The sequence below is a fragment of the Crocodylus siamensis genome, chromosome 9 (assembly GCF_052110815.1).
Source record: "Crocodylus siamensis isolate JL-2025a chromosome 9, ASM5211081v1, whole genome shotgun sequence".
NCBI classification, from domain to species: domain Eukaryota; kingdom Metazoa; phylum Chordata; order Crocodylia; family Crocodylidae; genus Crocodylus; species Crocodylus siamensis.
Window position 1 is genome coordinate 74368616 of NC_143403.1, and position 18738 is coordinate 74387353.

At 49.1% G+C, this 18738-nt stretch overlaps 1 protein-coding gene across 1 annotated transcript in view; it reads left to right on the forward strand.

Annotated features, from left to right (window-relative positions):
- The window catches only part of ZNRF3 (zinc and ring finger 3), a 108384-nt gene that overhangs the window by 75296 nt on the left and 14350 nt on the right, over positions 1–18738 (forward strand). The gene's annotated exons all lie outside the window — the stretch shown is intronic.

Consider the following 18738-nt stretch of genomic DNA (forward strand, 5'->3'; position numbering starts at 1 on the left):
ATTTCCTACAGATCTGTCCTCACTGAACTCAATGGAGGAACATCCAGAATTTCAAAGACGCGTTTCTTTCCAGGAGGGAAAGAGGGACGACGGCTCCAGTTGTCCCTAAACTATACCCCAGATTCCCGAGGAAGAATAAGGGCCCTGTAACACCTTATAGGGAATGTCAAGGAAACAACCAATTTTATTCCAATAAACCATTCAAAAAATATACAGTGGAGGATATCACTTTTGAAAAAGAGTGGTCACAAAAGCATGTGCCTGCAAAAGAAAAATGGTGCAGCACTAAGGTGAAAACATGAGTGAAACCTAGCTTTTCTTCCTTGCACGTACCTGTGCTTGAGGTAGGCTAAACTGGGGAAGAGCATCTGGCTATAGATCGGTCCACTGTGGAGCGTGTGACAGAAGCAGCTATCCTTAAGACTCGGCTCCAAAGCAGTACTGGTAATTGTACAAGTATTTCTGTGGCTGTCTCTGGGCCCTGCTACACATTCAGATTAAAGCGAGGTAAAAACCAGCTGTTACATGTTTTCAAGCACTAACTTTATAGCTGATTCACTCTTTTTATAGCTGGAGAGTCTCTTTAATTGTGTGATTAATTATTTTGCACCTGTGGCTGGTCTAAATTTATTGTGTGATTTGTCAGTTAATTGTGTGATACTTAGTTTGTACTTGTGACCAGCCTTTCTTTAACGCATGTGGCTGGTCTAAATTGATTCTGCAATTCACCGGTTAACTGCGTAATATATCTCATGTGTAGCAGAGGCCTCCGGTGCCCAAATCGTTGTTTCCTCAGTGCCTACAAGGTGCCTGGTACAAAGCACAGAAGTTAGTCGCTACTCTGAGATCCTACCGCAGAGGCACAGAAGACCAGTCTCTCAGATGTAGAGGTTGAATGGTATTTTCATGTGGCTTTAGGTAGTGCTGGCATGTAGGAAGAAGTGATTCCCATAACAGCATTTAGTAGTGCTCTAGGTATTAACTCGTCACAGTCTCCCTGTGGGCGGGGGGTGTTCTGCCCCCAAACCCCATGTAGTCCTCTACCTGAGCTGCTTGCCAAATGCAGGCCCGTGTAACAGGTATGTGAAGGGGGAAAAGGACTGGCCTGGCAAACCTTGTCCAAAAGCGAGAACATGGTGGGGGTGCAGGAGGAGAGGTGAGAGCTAACAGCTAAGGATCATTGCTGAGTGTACGTGCAGGTGGGCAGGCTTGCGATGTAAGGTCTGAAGCGTAGACACCAAGCGCATCGGTCCGACGAGAACTGTGAGGATGGCTCTGGTGAAGACGAGGCGTTTACATTTTATATGCTCGGTGCCTCTGGTCTATCGTAAATCCGTACCTGTGGCTTTATGATCCCATCCCACACGTGATTGCAGCAGCCTCTTTAAACAGGAGTGAGCAGAAGATTTTGAGGTGAGGTGGAAGTCTTCAGTTGACAGGTTACCCCAGTAGAGGATGGCAGTGTGGGGACAGGCCCAGAGGAGGAGGGAGGTTTAGGAGAAAAGGTACTTTGATCTCTGCCCTGTTTCTTGTCAAACAGGAAGAAACACCAGGGAATACCAAGCTGATGTAGAGGAGACCTATAAGTTGTTAGTGTGGACATGGTAGCTGTGTGTGGAGGAGAGTGGTGCTTAAAGAACAAAAGGTAGTATTAGGAATCGGTCACTGGGCTTTTGCTGTTGCCTTGGCATCCTCCTGGTCACAGGCAAGGGACAGATGTGGACAGGGGCTGTACGTCGGACTTCTCCACCGGGCTCTCCTCGGCTCGTGTCACCTTTTGTACCGATGTTGGCTTTAGGGCGAGGAATCTTCAGCAGTTCCCACAAACAAATGTGGAGCCCAGCTGCTTCCCCATTAATCTAACCGCAAGCAACTGCTGTTGCACAGCACTTGTCGCTGGGCCGCTCCTCCGTCGGAGCCCTCGCTGAAGTCACCGGATGCCCTGGCCGAGCCCCGACTCGGAAGGGATTTCGGAGCTCGTCCTGTACTATCCCTTTTTAGCTTCTGTCGCAGTTTAGGCCCCAGTAGCTGTGCATGATCTGTGAATCGGTCACAATTCATGACAGGAATTTCTGTCCCAAGGAGCTTGCAGATGTAATTAGTGTGTGGGATAACAACTGAAATGAATGATGGTGAAGAGGAGAAGTTGGTAGATGACATGGAGGAAGGGATCTGAAGGAGAGAAATACCTGGGTCAGAAGTGAGGCTGCCTGAAGCCCAGGAAGATGGACAAAAGACATCAGGCCAGTACAGTGAGGTGGATGTAATGGCAAGGTAGAGAGAGCAAGGAGCAGACGTGCAAGCATGGAACAGGATATTTGCAGCTTTGCAGGCAGGAGGGCAGGAGAGGAAGCAGCCTGAATTCAAGGCAGTAAAAGGAGGGAGAGGTGGGGGGCGTGTAATCATAGGGTCTGTGTTGGAGGGGCTGAGCTAATGGTGAGACATGGATCTGTCTAAGCAGCAACGATGGGAAGGAGATGAAGGACTTCAGAGAAGTTGCAGCGGGGTGGGGAGTGCATTGTGGATGATCTTCCATGGGACTGAACAGCAAGTGGAAGGGGAGCTGAAACCTGCTCAGCGCCTTCTGGGGTTGGACTCGTGCTGGTCCCAAAGAGACAAATTGCCTGAAACCACCGACCCACTTTGCGCTCTGTCTCCAAACATCTTCACAATGGTGGCATTGCTATTTAAGAGTGTCTGCATCTGCAACATGTGAAAGTTAGATGTTTGTGCTGAGGAAACAACTTCATCAAGGGAGCGATTCCAGGTGAGTCAGGTGTCCGTAAACACAAACTTCCAGCGCTAAACGGGGCCTGTGTCCACAGGCGGCATGGACTGAGCTGCCCACCGCTCTGTAGGATGGCCCCTGTAGCTCAGGGCTGAGGCACCATTGTGAGGGATGAGCTTGCACTGTTGCGACTGAGTTGTGCGTGTGACCAGCGTGGAGCTTGCGCTGGAGCAATGAAAAGGAGCGGAAGACTGCCCCGGCGTGCTCTGGGTGATCCGCACGTGGGTGTCCTGGTGAGCTGGCTTGCAGTAGGAAGTATGGTTCGCGGCAAGTAGACGGACTCCAGAGACTTCTACTTGTCCAGCCCTGGATGGTTTCAGGAGGATGTGCTGATGGGACCTTCTGACTGCTCCTGGGAGAGCATCTGTTTTCCTTAAAGTCCAAAACACGTAGACTCTTGAGCCCACAAATGGTGTTGAAACTCCCCAAGGGTCCTTTGGGCTGACAGTAAGGGACTAATGAGCCAGCCTGGCTGTTTATGGGCTGCGGTTAACCTCTTGCAAGTTAGGATTTCCTGTCGCCAGCAACAGGCTGCGACCGCCAGCACCACAGTGTTAATGATGAGGTAGGGGCGGATGAATGGCTGGACTCCAGACAGCAGCCTTCGCTGGCAGAGAATCAAGTGGCTGGGGGAAACACTGATGTCTACAAGAGAAATAACACAAGCTCCAGAACCTATAATTCCCATGTTTAAAAAAAGAAAGGGAAAAAAAAACCGAGGAGAAATTCAGACCAAACCAAGCTTTTATCTCTGCATTCTGAATAGAAGATTGTTCCTTAGCAAAGCTGGCTGCAAAAGCCAGGCCAGTTAAAACAATATGCAGGCAGCTTGCCTCCAAGTAACCAGAAATTGTTGGCTCGGAGGAGCCTGCTCTGAGGAGCCAACCTGCTGGGAGACGTTATCCAAGCAACGGCCTGAATGTAATTCCTCCCGCTGTGGAATGGCTCTTTGGCAAATGAAGACCCTAATTAGAGATGGAAGGGTTTCTATTTTGTTTTTCTTTAATCCTTACCCTGAGGCCTTTGCAATACAGCCATGTCTCTGCTTGTGTGGAAAGAAGTTTCCAGTTTCTCTTTGTAACAAGAACCCTTTTTGGAAAGAAGCAACAAACTAACAACATGGCCCACCACAGTTTGAGACCCTGAAACTAATCTAATCCAAAACCAAGGACCACTGTGTTTGAAAGGGTGACCATGTCATCTTTCATGACCAGTCCGTGCAAAGTTGCTAGCCAAATCAAAGAGCTCCTGGAGCCGGGATGGGCTGGGCACCCCCCCCAGCACATCCGTGGAACTTCTCACCCAAAAGATGCTTCCTGCTGGAGAGGCTGCCACACTCCCGCCCACCCCCAAAAGGGGGGCACAGCTTGGTTGGGAACACTTTGTGAGTCTGAACAGAGGCTCCAGTGGTATGCCATTGCACTCCCTGGGGATTTTAAGAGCCTTTGTCTGTTGTGAAGTTAAGGACTGAGACCTGGAACTTGCTGCCATGTTGTGTGGAGGGAGATCGTGGAGCAGAAGACTGGCTTGATGCATCTGCCGCTGCCTGTGTTGCTGAAGAGGCACTCTGCACCCAGGTGCGTCCTGGTGCTGTAGTCCAGCTGAGATGTGACATCTGTGCGTGTGCAAGTAACTGGAGCAGAGTCATCCTCTACAAGGACTGGATGGGATCTTCCACATGGACATGGACGTGGACATGGGGTTAGGTGGGAGCTTGGTGTCCAAGCATCCGGGAGCACTGCTCCGATATGGACTGAGCTCGCCGGCTGAGTGGGGACGCATCGGGACTCCCAGCTCCCCAGGATGCCCTTGCTGCATTCAGTATAGCCTCTGTCTTGCTTGGGTTCAGCTTTAGCTACTTGTTCATCTACAGAAAGATAGTGTCCCTGCTCCAGGTCACCTTGCTGGTAGTGGTGTGGGCCTTTGTGGCAAATGAGCTGTGTCACCTTCATGTTTCTTGGAAGAAGTCCATGTTATCAGGCCCATTTAATTACTCTTTATCAGCTACATGCAACAAGCTGTTAGAGAGGGAACAGATCTTGGTGGGATTCCCCGTGGGAGGGGTAAAGTGGTGACAGTGCTGTTTTTTTTTTGTTTTTTTTTTTTTTATTGCTAGCTGTGGGGTAAGCCCCTCTGGGAAGGGCTCAGATGACTTTCATGTATTTTCCTGGACCCTTGTTACCTCCTTTAGATAAAAAAAAAAAAAAAAAAAAAAAAAAAAAAAATAGTGTCTCTGTGTCAATGGTCTTATACTGTGGAGAGGTCCAGAAGGATAAGAGTGCACGTATCCTTTGGTCTTTCATTTATGCCACTAAAATGGTGCGGTGCCATGACTGCCTGCAACCTGGTTGTGCTGAGTCTAGAGTATTAGCATCAGCTGGATGAGCTTGTTGCTGGCTTCCAGCTGGTTTCTCTACGAGGCAGGAATGAGGCTTTGCATTGGCCTAGGCTAGAATAAGTGTACCTGTATAGGTGTTTGTGAATAGTTAGGACTGTTGCATGTCTGAGGAAAGAAGGAAGGATTGACTATATTGGTCCAAAATAATATTATTTGTTCAAGGATTTGTCCAGAAGAACCTAACATAATCCTCTAGTTGGAGTTCTCTCACCTTTCATCCTGTGATCCAGGCCATTGGACTCCCCTGGATTAGTTGAACTAGAGCATTTTTTAAGGGTAAGAAAAGAAAAGATCTAATCTTGATTTTAAAAATGGCCAATGATGGAGAATCTGCCATGTCCCTTAGTGCTTTGTACCAATAGTTAATTATCATCATAGTTTAAAGATGTGTTCTTTATTTATTCTGAGTCTGTTTGCCCCACCTCAGCTTCCAAGTCTTGTATCATGCTATGCCCTGGTCTGCTAGGCCAACAAGCTGATGATCAGAGTTTACTTCTGTGTAGGTGTTTGCACACTGTAACCACATGCCTCTTAGCTCTGTCTTTGCTAAGTTAGGTAGATTGTGTTCTCCGAGCCTCCTGCTGTAAGGCAGGTTTCCCGATCCTTTAATATTCTTCTCGTTTCTTCTTCAAATTCCCTGCAATTTGTCAGCATCTGCCTTGAATTGGGGACATCCTCCCTGGACATAGTGTTCCAGTAGTAAATGGATCTGAGCCAGATACTGAGGTCATGGGACCTACCACAGCGGAGGTTGGGATGGGGTTGCGCCATGGAGGTTTAGACCAGCAGACCCTTCCTGTAGTAGCTCCTCTACAAAGGCCTTGAGTAATTTGTCTCTCTGTATCGGCCTTTGCTGACACCTCAGACAGACGAAGGCAAGAGGTGAATCCCCAATAACAAACCAAGGAGCTTTTTGTGGGTTATAGGGAACAAGGGGTGGTTTGGGGGCAGTGTGCTATAAGCGAGGCCTCACGTACAGCAGCCCTGCTGCCTTTTGCATGTGTAGAGATTTGTTGGGGTGCATGAGTCTTCATAGTCAAATCCAGGTTTCTGTTCCATCTTGTTGACTGGGAGCCAGAAAGTTTCTTAATCGTACATTGAAGCAATGGTCTGTCTGAGAGCATGGCTGGGTTGTGACTGTTCTCCATCTTGCCTTCTGCACTGAAGATCAAATCCAGGGCAGCGAGCCCAGCTTTTAGTCAGAAGATTATAGAGAAACGGACTGCCTTCAAAACCCAGGTAACGTAGTTCATTGCTGGAAACCTAGTTCGTTGGTGACTTAAGCAACGAACAGATCTAGAAAACTTTGAAGTCCTTCAGGAGAAGAGATGTCGGCTTTACTCGGAGTCCTTAGTCACGGAGATGGAGGGAGCCGTTGGTCCTTCCTAACTGTACGTGTGGATTAGCTGCCATGGAAGCAGCAGCAATGGAAGGAAGACTGTCAACAGATTTAGGTTATCTTCCTGTTGCCTGGGCCTCCGCTGCCTTTTTTTCACTTCCTTTCCTGCTCCTGGCTCTAGTTCGTCATTTCTACGTCTTCTGCTTCCAAGGTGCCCTGTACTCCAGCAGGGGAAACAAGGATCGTTTTGGCTGGCTGCTCTGGTACTCCAGGGCAGGGGACTCTAGAGCACGTGTTGGAAACTATACCGACGACCTTGTGAGCATTTGAGTACAGGCAGTCCTCGACTTACAACGTTTATAAATTGACGCCCTGTTTCAACTTTACAACGCCAGTTTTGACTTACAACACCTGATCTGATGCAATGCCATGCTAGCAAACAAGTTCGCTGCGTCGTTCGTTGCCCTGGAGAACGTCTGTCCAGACTTCCGTGGACACTTTCTTTAAGAAAGCAGCCAAGACTCCAGAAAAACCTGCAGCCAAGACTGCTGAGAAGACTCCAACCAAGAGCCCTTCAAAAAGTCCAGCAAAGTCACCTCAAAGAAGTCCTCCTAAATCAATATGATTGCTGTTTACAATAGAAATACATTAACGTAGCTACATTACTCATCTATAATTGATTGAGTACAAAATTCCGGAGTATTTTTGGTGAAAATAGGGTATCGGGCCTTGGTTCAGGAACAATCCTCCATTTATAACATTGTTTCTTATGAGAAAATTGGTTCCTAGTTATGTTTTGACTTAAGATGTGGTTTTCAGGAACCAGTTGTGTCGTAAGTCTGAGGACTGCCTGTATTGCAGTTGGTTGTATCTCTGCGTGACAGCACACACTTAAAACAGCTCTGAATGGGGCACGGTGCTGCCGCCTGTCTGCACAACAGCACACGTTACCTTGGCACGCAGCCTCAGACCCCTGCTTTTGACTCTAGCTTTTCACTACCCCAGAGGCTAGCTCAAGGCCTCTGCCCCTTCTGTGGCCTTCCTGAGATGGTCAGCCCTTGTAACCATGGTCTCTCACAACAGCAATGTCCAACTGGAGCAACAAGGTTGTCTGGTGCCGGAGCCTGGACAGCACCATTCACGGGACCTGGGTCCACAAGGGAGAAGTGACCATAGGCCTCGCCAGGTGCAGAATTTAAAACCAGAACAATTTATTTATCTTCAGCCTTGCTGCATGTCAGTACATTTGCCTTTTTGTCTTGCCTGTGACAGTACTTAGGCCGATTCTCTTATACACTGGGAAGGTAAAGAGAAGACAATCTTTCTGATTTTATGCGTTTGGGAGCTACTCAGATGCTCAGCAGTGTGGGATCACGTTAGCTCATACTGTAATAAATGGTTAATGTGATTATGTATCTAGACAGAGCTAGAAACAAAGATGATCCTTTCTTGGACTATACTTAGGTGGTCTCTTTTTCAGAGCTGGAAACTGAGTCTGAGAGATGGTTTTGTACCTGCAGACTGTTATAGAAAACGACTTGGGACTCTGCTTTTCCGCCGTACTGTGCTAACTGAATGGCCATTGCTGCTGCGTGTTCAGTAAATACAATGCATGCACAAGACAGCAACTCCTGTGCCCAAGGGGCAAAGCGGAGGGCTCAGGCCAAGGAAGAATCGCAGGCTGGTCTGCGACTGCAGAATGTGGATATCCTCGTGTGACGCCAGCAAGTGAAATGGTTGCTGCTGAGCATGGCTTGCCTTGCAGTTCTGCCTATGTTTTGCTTAAATCAGTGTTACTGAAATCACTTGGAAATTGTACATTAACAGATCAGAGGCATCGCTAGTTAATTTTTAACCTCTGCCATTAGCCATTTAGATACTGTCCCTTCCCTTCCCAGGCTCTTCTGTAGAATTGGCTGTTGGCCTAGCTTTCCAGTCCTGCTGGACTGAGGGACAGAGAAATATCGGTGACCGAGGCAGATTTCAACATAGGACAGATACCTATAATGACTGCTGCTCAGCTATCTCTAGTACTCTGTACCCTTTGGTTCTGAGGGACAAAGAAAAGCCGTGGGGTTTGTGCACAGCGATGAAGCAGCATCTCTGACACAACACTGTGGGTTTCATGCCGGATTCTCGGTGGTAAACAGAGCACAGCAGGCCATTATGCTGGAATGTCTCTGCCTGTGGCTGACACACCAGGCTTCTGTAGGCATAGCTGTGAATCTGGAACTGGAAAGGGGATTTCTTCTGTTAATTAGACAAGCCTTTGTAGTCTTTTCCTCAACAGTAGCTGCTGCTAACTTAATATATTGTGAGTAGTGAGAGAGATCAAGAGAGAGACAAAACATTCTTACCTACTTTAAACTCTTAGTTTGCAGAATGTGTTGCAGACAAATGTGGTAGTGAAATAAGGCTGGTTTGCTCCAAACAAAACACAGTATTTATTGGCCCAGCAATATCACCTTAATGTATCTGGGCTATTTCTACCCATTGCATGTCCAGTCATCTAGGATTGGAAAGATGGTGCTGGTTGTCCCAGGGGGAGTCTGGTCCCTGATGTAAGGCCAGTGTGCTAGAACCAGCTTGTCGTGACCGAATCAGAGTGGGGAGCAAAGGGGACACTGAACGTGTGGAAAGACCTTCCTGAAGCTGTGCGCATCAGGGCTGGGAAGGGACTGTAGGGGCATGAAAGACTCCTGTGCCAAGACTCCTTATTTCTTTGAGTGTCTCTGCGTGTTTCTGCTCATGGATATTGTTTAGTTTGATATTCTATAGTACGATACCTGCTATTGCAGTGTGCCACCTTCCTTCTCTCATCGTGAACAATGCTGGCCTGCAACACTTTGGGCTCCTTGGATTTCTCCACCTTTGTCTTGTCGTCCCTGTCCATGCAAGAGGCAATCCTGGCCTGCTGGAACCCACAGCCTCAACTTGCGTTGCCTTGTTCAGGGGAAAGCTTTCACCCTGTGGCTGATCCTGCTTGGCTGTCATAAGCATCTCTACCATGCTGAGGCTCTAGACCCTTGAGCAAAGAGGGTGATATGGGCCAGAGTAACTCTGCTATGCCACCGGCTATTTCTTCATTTCCAGAAGAAGCTGTTCTTTCCCTTCTGTGTCTTCTGTTGAGGAGTTGAAGTACTTCACTACCTTTTGAGATTATCTGAAGGAGAAGAATGACATCTTGGGAGCCCCTTGGACCTACTGAAAGAAAGGTTGCACGAGTTGCTCTGCTGCACTGACCCTTGCTTTTTGAGGGCATTGAGCAGTGCCTAGAAATGAAGATGCCCTTGAGCTGGCCAAGGAATTTTAGAAGATCCTCATCACCATCTGGGGGATCTCCAAGAGAACAGGTGGCTGGTACCAAGTACCAGTGAAGACCTTGGAGTTTTGTGATGCGCAGCCAGTGCAGGGCTCTGTTATAGCGTGTGTCCACAAACATCCCAAGTAGTGTGACGTGTCTAAATCTGCACCTGAATACAGGGGCCTGAAGAAGCTGCCCTGTTCAGGAGGAAGGTCTATTCCTTACCTACCAGGTTTTGCGCACGGAATGTTACTCTTCTCCAGTAGGATAAAATCTTTCAATTCATGTTAAAACTTCCACAGTATTCTTGGGATGAGTTGGAGTCTCCCTGTCAATGGTTCTCCACATCGTGCTGGATACCTCTGACGTGGCTTTTGCAGGTGCTGGGTGTAGTGTTATGGCTCCGTCTGTCAGGCACCCCAAAGCAAGTCCACTTCTTCCAACCCAGAGTCTCAAAACTGATGTCAGACTAAGAAAATTTCATGCAACTGGAAAACAGCAACTCCTCCATCTTAAAATAAGGCACCTTCTGTTGGAGCCTGAAACATCTCTTTCTGTGAGAGGCATCCTGATATGTGAAACCTGCTCCTGGCTGTTGGGTACTTATCTTTACCAGGCATTTGTCTCTAGCTGCAGACTCTAGAGGTAACATCCAGTTTAGAAGGACTGTCTATGTAGACAGGTGTCCATCCAGTACTCGCATCACTGGAATCTACCGCTTGCTATTCTCTTAGGGTGGGTTTCATATGAAGAAAAAAGATCTCTGCCTCTGTGGTGGTGATAAAGTAGATACCTGTGCATTTATTTCCTGTAAGCTGCTGTTCTTTGAAAGACACTTGTCTTCATTCCCACTTTCTTTACTATGTATTGAATTCCTTCCCACCTCTCCATGCCCCCATAACACACATACACCTGCACCCACCCTGCGTGGCTCCATGATTCAGAAGATGGAACTGGGCTAAGTACAGGCTGCACTCCCCTCACCGCTGCTCAGATAACTGAACTGTTGGGTGAGACCCTCCCACAACCGTCCAGGCTTGTGCAACCACCTGCTGCTGCTAGCACGCTGCAGTCTGCCTGGTGGGATGGACCGTGTTGTAGATGAAATGCATTCAAGAGCATCACATTCAACTTGTCTGGTGAGCTGGAATGGAAGCTGAAGCGAAAAACAGATACCTCAAACGCAGTCTTGTTGGGCTTCGTGGTAGCAGGGTTTTTTGGCTCGCTTGGAGTTTTTGCAAATAGTAAATGGGGAGCATCCACACCATGTACAACAGAACTGTCCATGGAGTTAGACTGAAGGGTCAGGATGAGTCTCTTTGTAAAGTAGATGGTAATGATGATGAATCTTTGTCAGATTCAAGGGTGCACAGAGTCCTTTTTTTTTTTTTTTTTTTAATGAAGTCCTATTGGATCCCATGCACAGTGCTGTGCTGCAGTTTGCTCCCTGCTGCTTGCTCTCCTTCATGCCCAGATTGTTTTGTATTAGAACTAGTCCTAGATTTCACATGATCAGGAAGGCAGTCGGTGGAAGCCTCTGATTGAAGCTAACAGAGCTGTGGATGATCTGCTTTGCGTGTCTGACTTGGGAGTTTCTGGGCTTTAGTCCTTTTCCCATCTGTAGTGTGGCAGATCAGGGTGCGTTTCAAATGTAGCTATATATTGCAAAGGGGTTCTCAGTCTGTCCGGCTGAGGGAAGTAAATCTAATGAATGATTAATGAACTGAGTAGGAGTTTTGATGGAGACTTCACTGAGCACCTTTTCTTTGCTTGATCTTACCTGTGTTGTGTGATTTAATAGATGTATTTGGAGAAGTGGGACCTTCTAGAAAGTGGAGCAGAAAAGGTGACTGTCTCTGAGCATTAACTGTCTTTATATCTGGCAAGCTTTTAGGATCCTTGTAGGATGTGCAGTGCAAACATCCATCATTGCACACATTGTCACTTTTTTTTTTTTTCTTTGTTGTGCATCCTGTCTGATGGACACTAGAGACCTCTGATTAGCCCTGGAAAAGAAATTGGTCCGTGCACCCCAGAGCAGTGTGAGGGTCGGGCCTCTTGGTGGTTAGCCTGAGAGCTTATCCTCTCACTAGAAAGCTTCACATCTTGCTGTATAAAACTTCCAGTGTGGTCCATCTGCAGGGTGTGCAGCACGGTTTCTGCCCCCTTTTGTATCCTCAAAACAATGCTGGAAGCTGCCTGAGCCTCAGAGAGAGCAAGTAGACCTCACGCTAGTGAAGGTGCCCCATACGCCTGGCACTTGCCCTAGATGAGAGGAACATTGCTGGGCAGAAGCCTGCCAGCTTCCCCATTCTCTTGGTTGAACTGTCTGGTAAATGCCTCCTTCCACGGACAGGATAATTCCCTTGCATCTCTCCATTTTGATCACTAACAGAGGGTCCAGATCACGTAGGTCCATCACCCATGGCTCTTGGACATCTTTGCTTCAGTCCCCTGCTGGGGCTCTGACTAAAGATCCTCAGTAGTAATGAAAACATTGCCAAGATTCAGCTGGGGTGAGCACAGTTCATTCTTAGCTGAGACTGAAGATCCCTCTCTCTGTTTTGTGCAGCTCCCTCTGCCTGCATGCTTCCATGGCTTTGGTAAAATATGGGCTGTTTTAGTTAGATACCTTGTAATTCCTCTCTGTTTCCATTGACTTTTGGCACCTTTTCCTCTATCTCTTTGGACAGTCTTCATGGGTTCAGAACTAGAGAAGCTCTTGCCTCTGAAAGACCGGTTACCTCTAGGCAATATATAAGCCAGGCGGTCACTATGCCGGGCGGTGGCTCCCTCGCACGTGATGCCAGGACACGCGGTGGTGTGTGTCTGGACCAGGTATAGTGTAGCCATGTTCCTGCAGCGATGCTGGCTTCTGTCTGGACTATAGCACACTTGGAGCTGTGCAGCATGTTTGAGGACACTGTTGCCAGGCTCAGTAAGTTTGTGGTCTAGACATGGCCTTCATGTCCAACTGCCTTGGACTGCTGCCCTCCTAGTTGCCCACATCTTTCAAGGTAAGCATGAAACTCTTCTTGGTCTTGGTTCATGGCTGTCGTGCCGAACCAAGTTACTAGATCTCCTCCAGTGCCTGGGAACTGGACTGAGATCCATTAACCCCTTGTAAATGGCATGCGATTGGCTGCCAAACAGGCCTGGATTTGAAGTAGCTATGGTCAAGTGACAAGTCCCTTACCAGCTCCTCGGGGGAGCGTCTCTCACTTTTTTTTTTCATCCTTAGCCCACAGGCGGATGGGGAAGAACTGTTCAGGACGTCACAGGCCTGGGAAAGGAGGGACCAGCCTGTGTTTTCAAGCGCAGGGTAGGAGTGGCAGGAAGTTTTGCAGTATTTCAGAAAATGAAGGAGGGCATGGTTAGAGCTAGCTGTTTGTGGTTGATGGGATCCTGTTCATTGTTTCACAGGCTACACATGCAGCTGTCAGCCAGAAAAGGTGCGTGTGTGTATATCTGCCCTGTGACTGAGTAAACTGCATAGGGTGGGTAAAGCCTCGCGTGAGTGCAAATTGGGAGAGACCTTGGGCTCCAGTCAGAAAGGTCCAAGTAGGGGTGTCAGCCTCAGTGTCGGCTGCCCTGCTGCCTGTTGTGTATGCGCTACGGTGCAGTAGCTGCTTAGACTATTTAAACACGGTGAAGGGGAAGCATGGCGTGGATGTAACAGCAGTCTTGCTCCTCCGCTTTAATTGCCTCCGTTTACCTCCTCCTGTCACTGACCGGCTGTCTCCTTTGCGAGCAAACAGCTTTGAGATTTGGGTTTAGCACTTTGGTTAAATCTCAGATTGGTCATTATCCATACTTCGTGCTAAACTTTAAGTGACCCTGTTCAAGGCATCTTTAACTACCTGTGTCATTAGTCTGTTTTGCCTTTCAACATAGGCAAAAAAAATCTGTAATTTAATAGCAGACTTGCAAAGGACATTTCTAAATGATCCTCATATTTAAAATGCTGAAGTATTTTACTTTTATTTAACTTTTATTAATTAAAAGTAAAACAAATATCCTTAAAAAGAAAGAGAAGTGTTTGGGAGGCAAGGCAGAAGGGTTTACATCCTGCTCCAGTGCAAAGCAGCTGCCTGGATTTTGCTCACACTTTTTAAAAGAAATTCCAAGTGGAATTTGAATGTGTTTAATAAGCAACTGAAAAGAGCTGGAACAAATGAAGCCTGTAGCATTTGCCACTGGCAGGAGCTCCAATGTGATGCATTGCTGCAAAATCATCTTCAACCTCTGGCAAGTCTGGGTGTCATTTGTCATTGTTGCCAATTGTCTGGATAGAATCTACATGACGATTTCCCTTCCCCATCAGGCAGTTTGAGGTGCCTGCATCACTCCATGATGCGACAGTGCTGCCAACACTCATGGCTTGCCTTCTGTATTTTTAAAAGCTCCCAACGCCCATACTTTACAAGCACCGTGGTGTCTTCTGTGGTTAGCAGAAGGGCGATCGGTTGCCTTGGCCTCTTCTGCTCATGTGCATTCATGGGCAATAAGCAGACTGGGACAATGGGACGTTTTGGAAACCGATTCTGCAGGAAGGCCGTAGTACCTGTGATGATGATGTCATGCTTGTGGACCAGCAAAAGCTTGTGATACTGAGTAGAGATGATGACAGGAATCTATCGGGGTGGCATGTGATCAGATTGGCATTAAGCAGTTTGTGACTGTGTCCGGGGGCAGGAGGGTTGCATTGTGACATGTGGAAGTCAGCAAGTGATGGTGCAAGCTGCAATAGTAGGCAGAGTGTAATATATGTGAGGAGTGGTCTTATCTGAGTTCGGTGGCACCAAACAGCTCTTGAAAGGAGCAGACCCAATCTTTACTTCTTCATCACAGGGAATGTACTTGTATAATTATGAGATGTCAATGAGGCAGAAAATTAAGGACCAGCAATTACAGTCAGCTGAGTCTCGCAGGTATACTGCACGCGCAGGGCCAGCTGTACAAGTGTTCCTTGGATTCTGGCACTCCTCCTGACATCTGCCTGTGCCCTACTGGATCAAGGTAGTGGTGGAAAATGCACTGTGTGAGAACGTAACAAGGAAATCTGTCATGCGCTGTGCCAGTCCTCTCTCCATCTAGCTATGTAAGGGAAGCACAGCTGCTTTCACAACAGAGTTCCAGCCTGGTCCTTGTAGAGGCTCCCAAATGTGGACTGGAGTCTGTGATGAGGAGAGGTACGGGTAGGATGCACACGGCTGCTCTTCCAGCTTTGTGGTGGTTCCCATGAAAGTAATGCCAGGCCCAGGCTGCATTTTCTTCTGTGCAGCGGAGCAGAGGACCCAAGAGTGGCTGGTGTTGGAGTGCTCAGGGTGATGAAGGAGGTCAAGTCAGTGCAGGGGTTTGAGGCCAGGCCCCTCTGCTAATTCCAGTGTCTGCCATTTTGTTTGGAAGGCCTAGAGGATACCTAAGATGGTTTCATTTTTGCAGATCCTAAGGTTTACCAGTACTGCACTGATTCTGGTTGTGGGGAATAGTGAGTGAGGCTTTTCTTCCCTCTGCCTCTTCTGGGGTCTGCAAAGACTGGCTCCTGTCCAGCAGCCTTGGGTGATTTCTTAGTGATGAGACGGTTCCTGGCAAGAGCCTTGTTGTGGAGGGTTGGGCTGCACGCATGACCTGGGCGTGTGAATGTGGATTATCTTGCAAGGATGTTAACTTAAAAAATTAAAAGCCCAAATAAAACACCCAGTCTCCCTGTGTTTTACAATCTCAGGAAATAGGAAATGAAGGTTCCACTTAGGCAAGAGGCCAAATGACCTGCCTCCCTGTGTCTTGTTCATATGGTATTATTTACAGAGAGAAGCAGAAGAATTTAGAAGAATTTCTAAATTCCTGATTAGACACGCACCCCAGCAACAACGGCAGGCGTTCCTGTCCCTCGTTCAGGGCCAGTCCAGCCAGGCGTGGAGAGCATTCAGGTCTTCAGGTGCTTGGCTCTTTGCAACTTGGATCCCAGCATTTCCATTTCAAAACCTATTATTCCGGTGTCACTGCACACAGAGGTAGCTTAGCTCAGTGCACAACCTCCCCTGTGCTCAAGGCATGAGCTTAGAGCCCTGTATGTAAAGAGTAAGTGGTGGCACGGTGGTGGATCGCCTCGCTTCCTATAGGGGACATCAGAACAGACGGATCCTTGTCCGGCGTGCTGCGCCACAGGTGTTTATCTTACAGGGGACGATGTATGGGTGCCTTTTGTCGGGCACGACGAGGGTATCCCAGCGCCTTGTACGAGAAGTGCAGCCATAATTGTTGTTTCCCATCTTCTCAGAGAAGAAATGGGGGGTGTGTTTCATGTTCCTAATGCTAACATCCTTGGAAGAAAACCATTCTCGTGCAGCACTGTGTCTGTTTGCAGCCCCTGCAAAGATGCCTTTGCCACTGAGTATTGCAAAGGTGAAGCCATACCTGCAGTCTGGTCTCCCGCCCTCCTGCCTTCCCTGCATGGACCTTCCCTCCCAGTTCATGGGTTGACTCCTGTGCCTTTCTTTTTTTTAAGCAGCGAATGCTCTTTAAACATTAACTGATCTTTTCTTCTTTATATTGTGTGTGTGTCTCTTTTATGGTCTAAGATAATCTTAAGTGGGACTTAAATTGCATCTTTAGTAAGCAGGAGGGCTCAGAGCAAGCGGCAGAGAGGATACTTTCAAAGGCTTAATGACTTTAATTGCCTAGGAGCTATTTTGTGAGGAGGGAGTGAGGGCTGTGTGGAAGCAGGGAGGCTTTGCACTCTGTCTTTAGAGAATCCTCCCTGTTATTGTGGTGTGCAAGGCAGGTAGCTAGCTGCCTGCTCCACCCTGTCCTGCAGTGCAGGTGTGGACCAGCTGGGGAGGGCTCTCCTGCGAGCTCCCTCAGTGCAGGGATGGGGGCAGAGAGCTGAGGGAGATGAAGAGGATGCCTGTGCTCAGGCCCCAGCCTGCTTGCGCTCGCTCGCTCGCTTCTCAACAAAGTGCTGTGGTTTTAAAAACGAGTTTGAGGAGGGGAGGAGGAGGAAAAGGAACAGAAGGGGGGCAGAGGAGAGGGAGAGGGAGAGACTGCATTCTGTGGTGTGTTTGTGGCTTCCACTCTTTGATCTCTTGCCAGGGAAACCTGGAAGGTCAGGCCAAGCTGCAGCGAAGCTGCGGAGCGCGGAGCCGGGAGGAATGCTGGACAGGGCCGGCGAGCATGCCTGCGCAGTGTGGGCGAGGCACTGCGCCCCCGTACGCCCTGCTTCACCACGGCTTGCGTCTCCCTTGTCGGGGGCTTCCATGCCTCTGCCTCGCTTTGGAAAGCCTGCTCCGTACCTGTACCTGCTCGCAGGAGAGCCCCTCTCATAATCCCTTGCTTGTACCAGTGCCGAGCCGCTCTGAACTAGGTCAGAGCCTTTTGGTGTTCATGTCTGCAGGGCTGCAAGGGGCCAGGCTCCAGCACGGCTCCATTCGCACGCTCGGGCTGGTTTTGCACTCGGGATCCGAATCCAAGTCCAGCAGAGGAGCAGCCTCTGCCCCTCGGTTGTCACCACCGCCCCTCCAGCCTTGGCACGCTCGTGTGTGGGTGGGTGCATACCTACATGTGTGTGGGAGAGGGAGATGTCATTTCCTCTGCAATGAAAGGCTGCTGTTTGAAAACAGGGCATTTTTTGAGTCGGGATTTCCCCTTGCCAGGTTTCTGACTGATGGGGGCTGGCTTGTGTCGTGCCTGGGACTGAGGCTGCGGGGAGCAGCTGCCCTGTAGGCTTCTTAGCGCTGTGCCTGGGTGGCCGCAGTACGGGAGCGGGCACGGCCAGGGTGGAGGGAGGGGAGAAAGCGACAAGTGAAAGTCGGGTCACATGGACTCTTCTTCTGCTTTTGCTGGGGCCTAGCCGACCCCCGCAGCAACGCCGCACGTTCGCCGGGGGCAGGGGAAGTGGTGCTTCTCCAGTCCTAGTTTCCACTCTTGGCTTGTCTGGGACCGAATCTCAAGTGCAAGTTCCAGTGTTTCGCTGGACTCCTAGGAGCCAGACAGTCCTGTTCTGTCTGGTACTGCCCAAGTGCCCAAAACCGTTCGGCAAGCGCAGGGCACTTTTGAGAGACCTTCCAGGCAGCCCTGGGCAAGCTCTTCTCGGGGTCCCCCTCTGCTGCAGAGGAGCACCGTGTGAGCTGCCGGATTAGCTCAGCCTTTCATCCCCAGCAGCTATTAGCGATTAGCCAGGTGTGTTGACTTCAAAGGGGACATATTTGCTAGGCTGAGCCACAGACCCTATTTGGGAGATGGTTTCCCTCAGGTGCTGTCTGATGTGCAGTAAAGTCTGTCATGAAAATACAGGAAGGATGGAGGAAAGAGCATGACCGGTTTTGTCATACTTGCAGCCATAGTTTGACTAACCTTTCCCTGGTAAAACGAGTGTCATTCCCTAAAGAGCATCTTTGTACCACCCTTTCCAAGCTGTCCCCCTTGAAACATGGGACCCAGGGGTCTCTGTGCAGAGGGCCGGGACCCTGTGAGAGCTGTTGCTTTCTGGGGAAAGGGGTGGAAGGCGGTTCCTTGATGGGTGTCTGCACGCAGGGGTAGTAGCAGTGCCTGTGGCCATTTGGCGAGGGGGGCTTTGCTGTGTAAAGTTACAGGACACAAACTGTGACTGAAGCTGCAGCGAAAACAGCAGCAGCAGCCTCCGGGCCGAGGCAAATCCACTTCCCTGGTGCTGACCAAGGGCATTCTGGTAGATACCCATGTCCTCTGGCTCTTGAAGTTTTGGGTTGTGATCCCACAAGGCAAGCCGCATGTAAATGCAGCAGACGGAAACCTCTCCGAGCAGACGCGGCGTGCTGCAAGGCTGACCTCCTGTGGTCGGACGTGGCACGGTCCTCTCCGAGGGCCCGAGCAGCACGGGCGTCCTGGTGCCACGCAACCTGCCCATCCGCACGGCTGCTGTCAGGAGA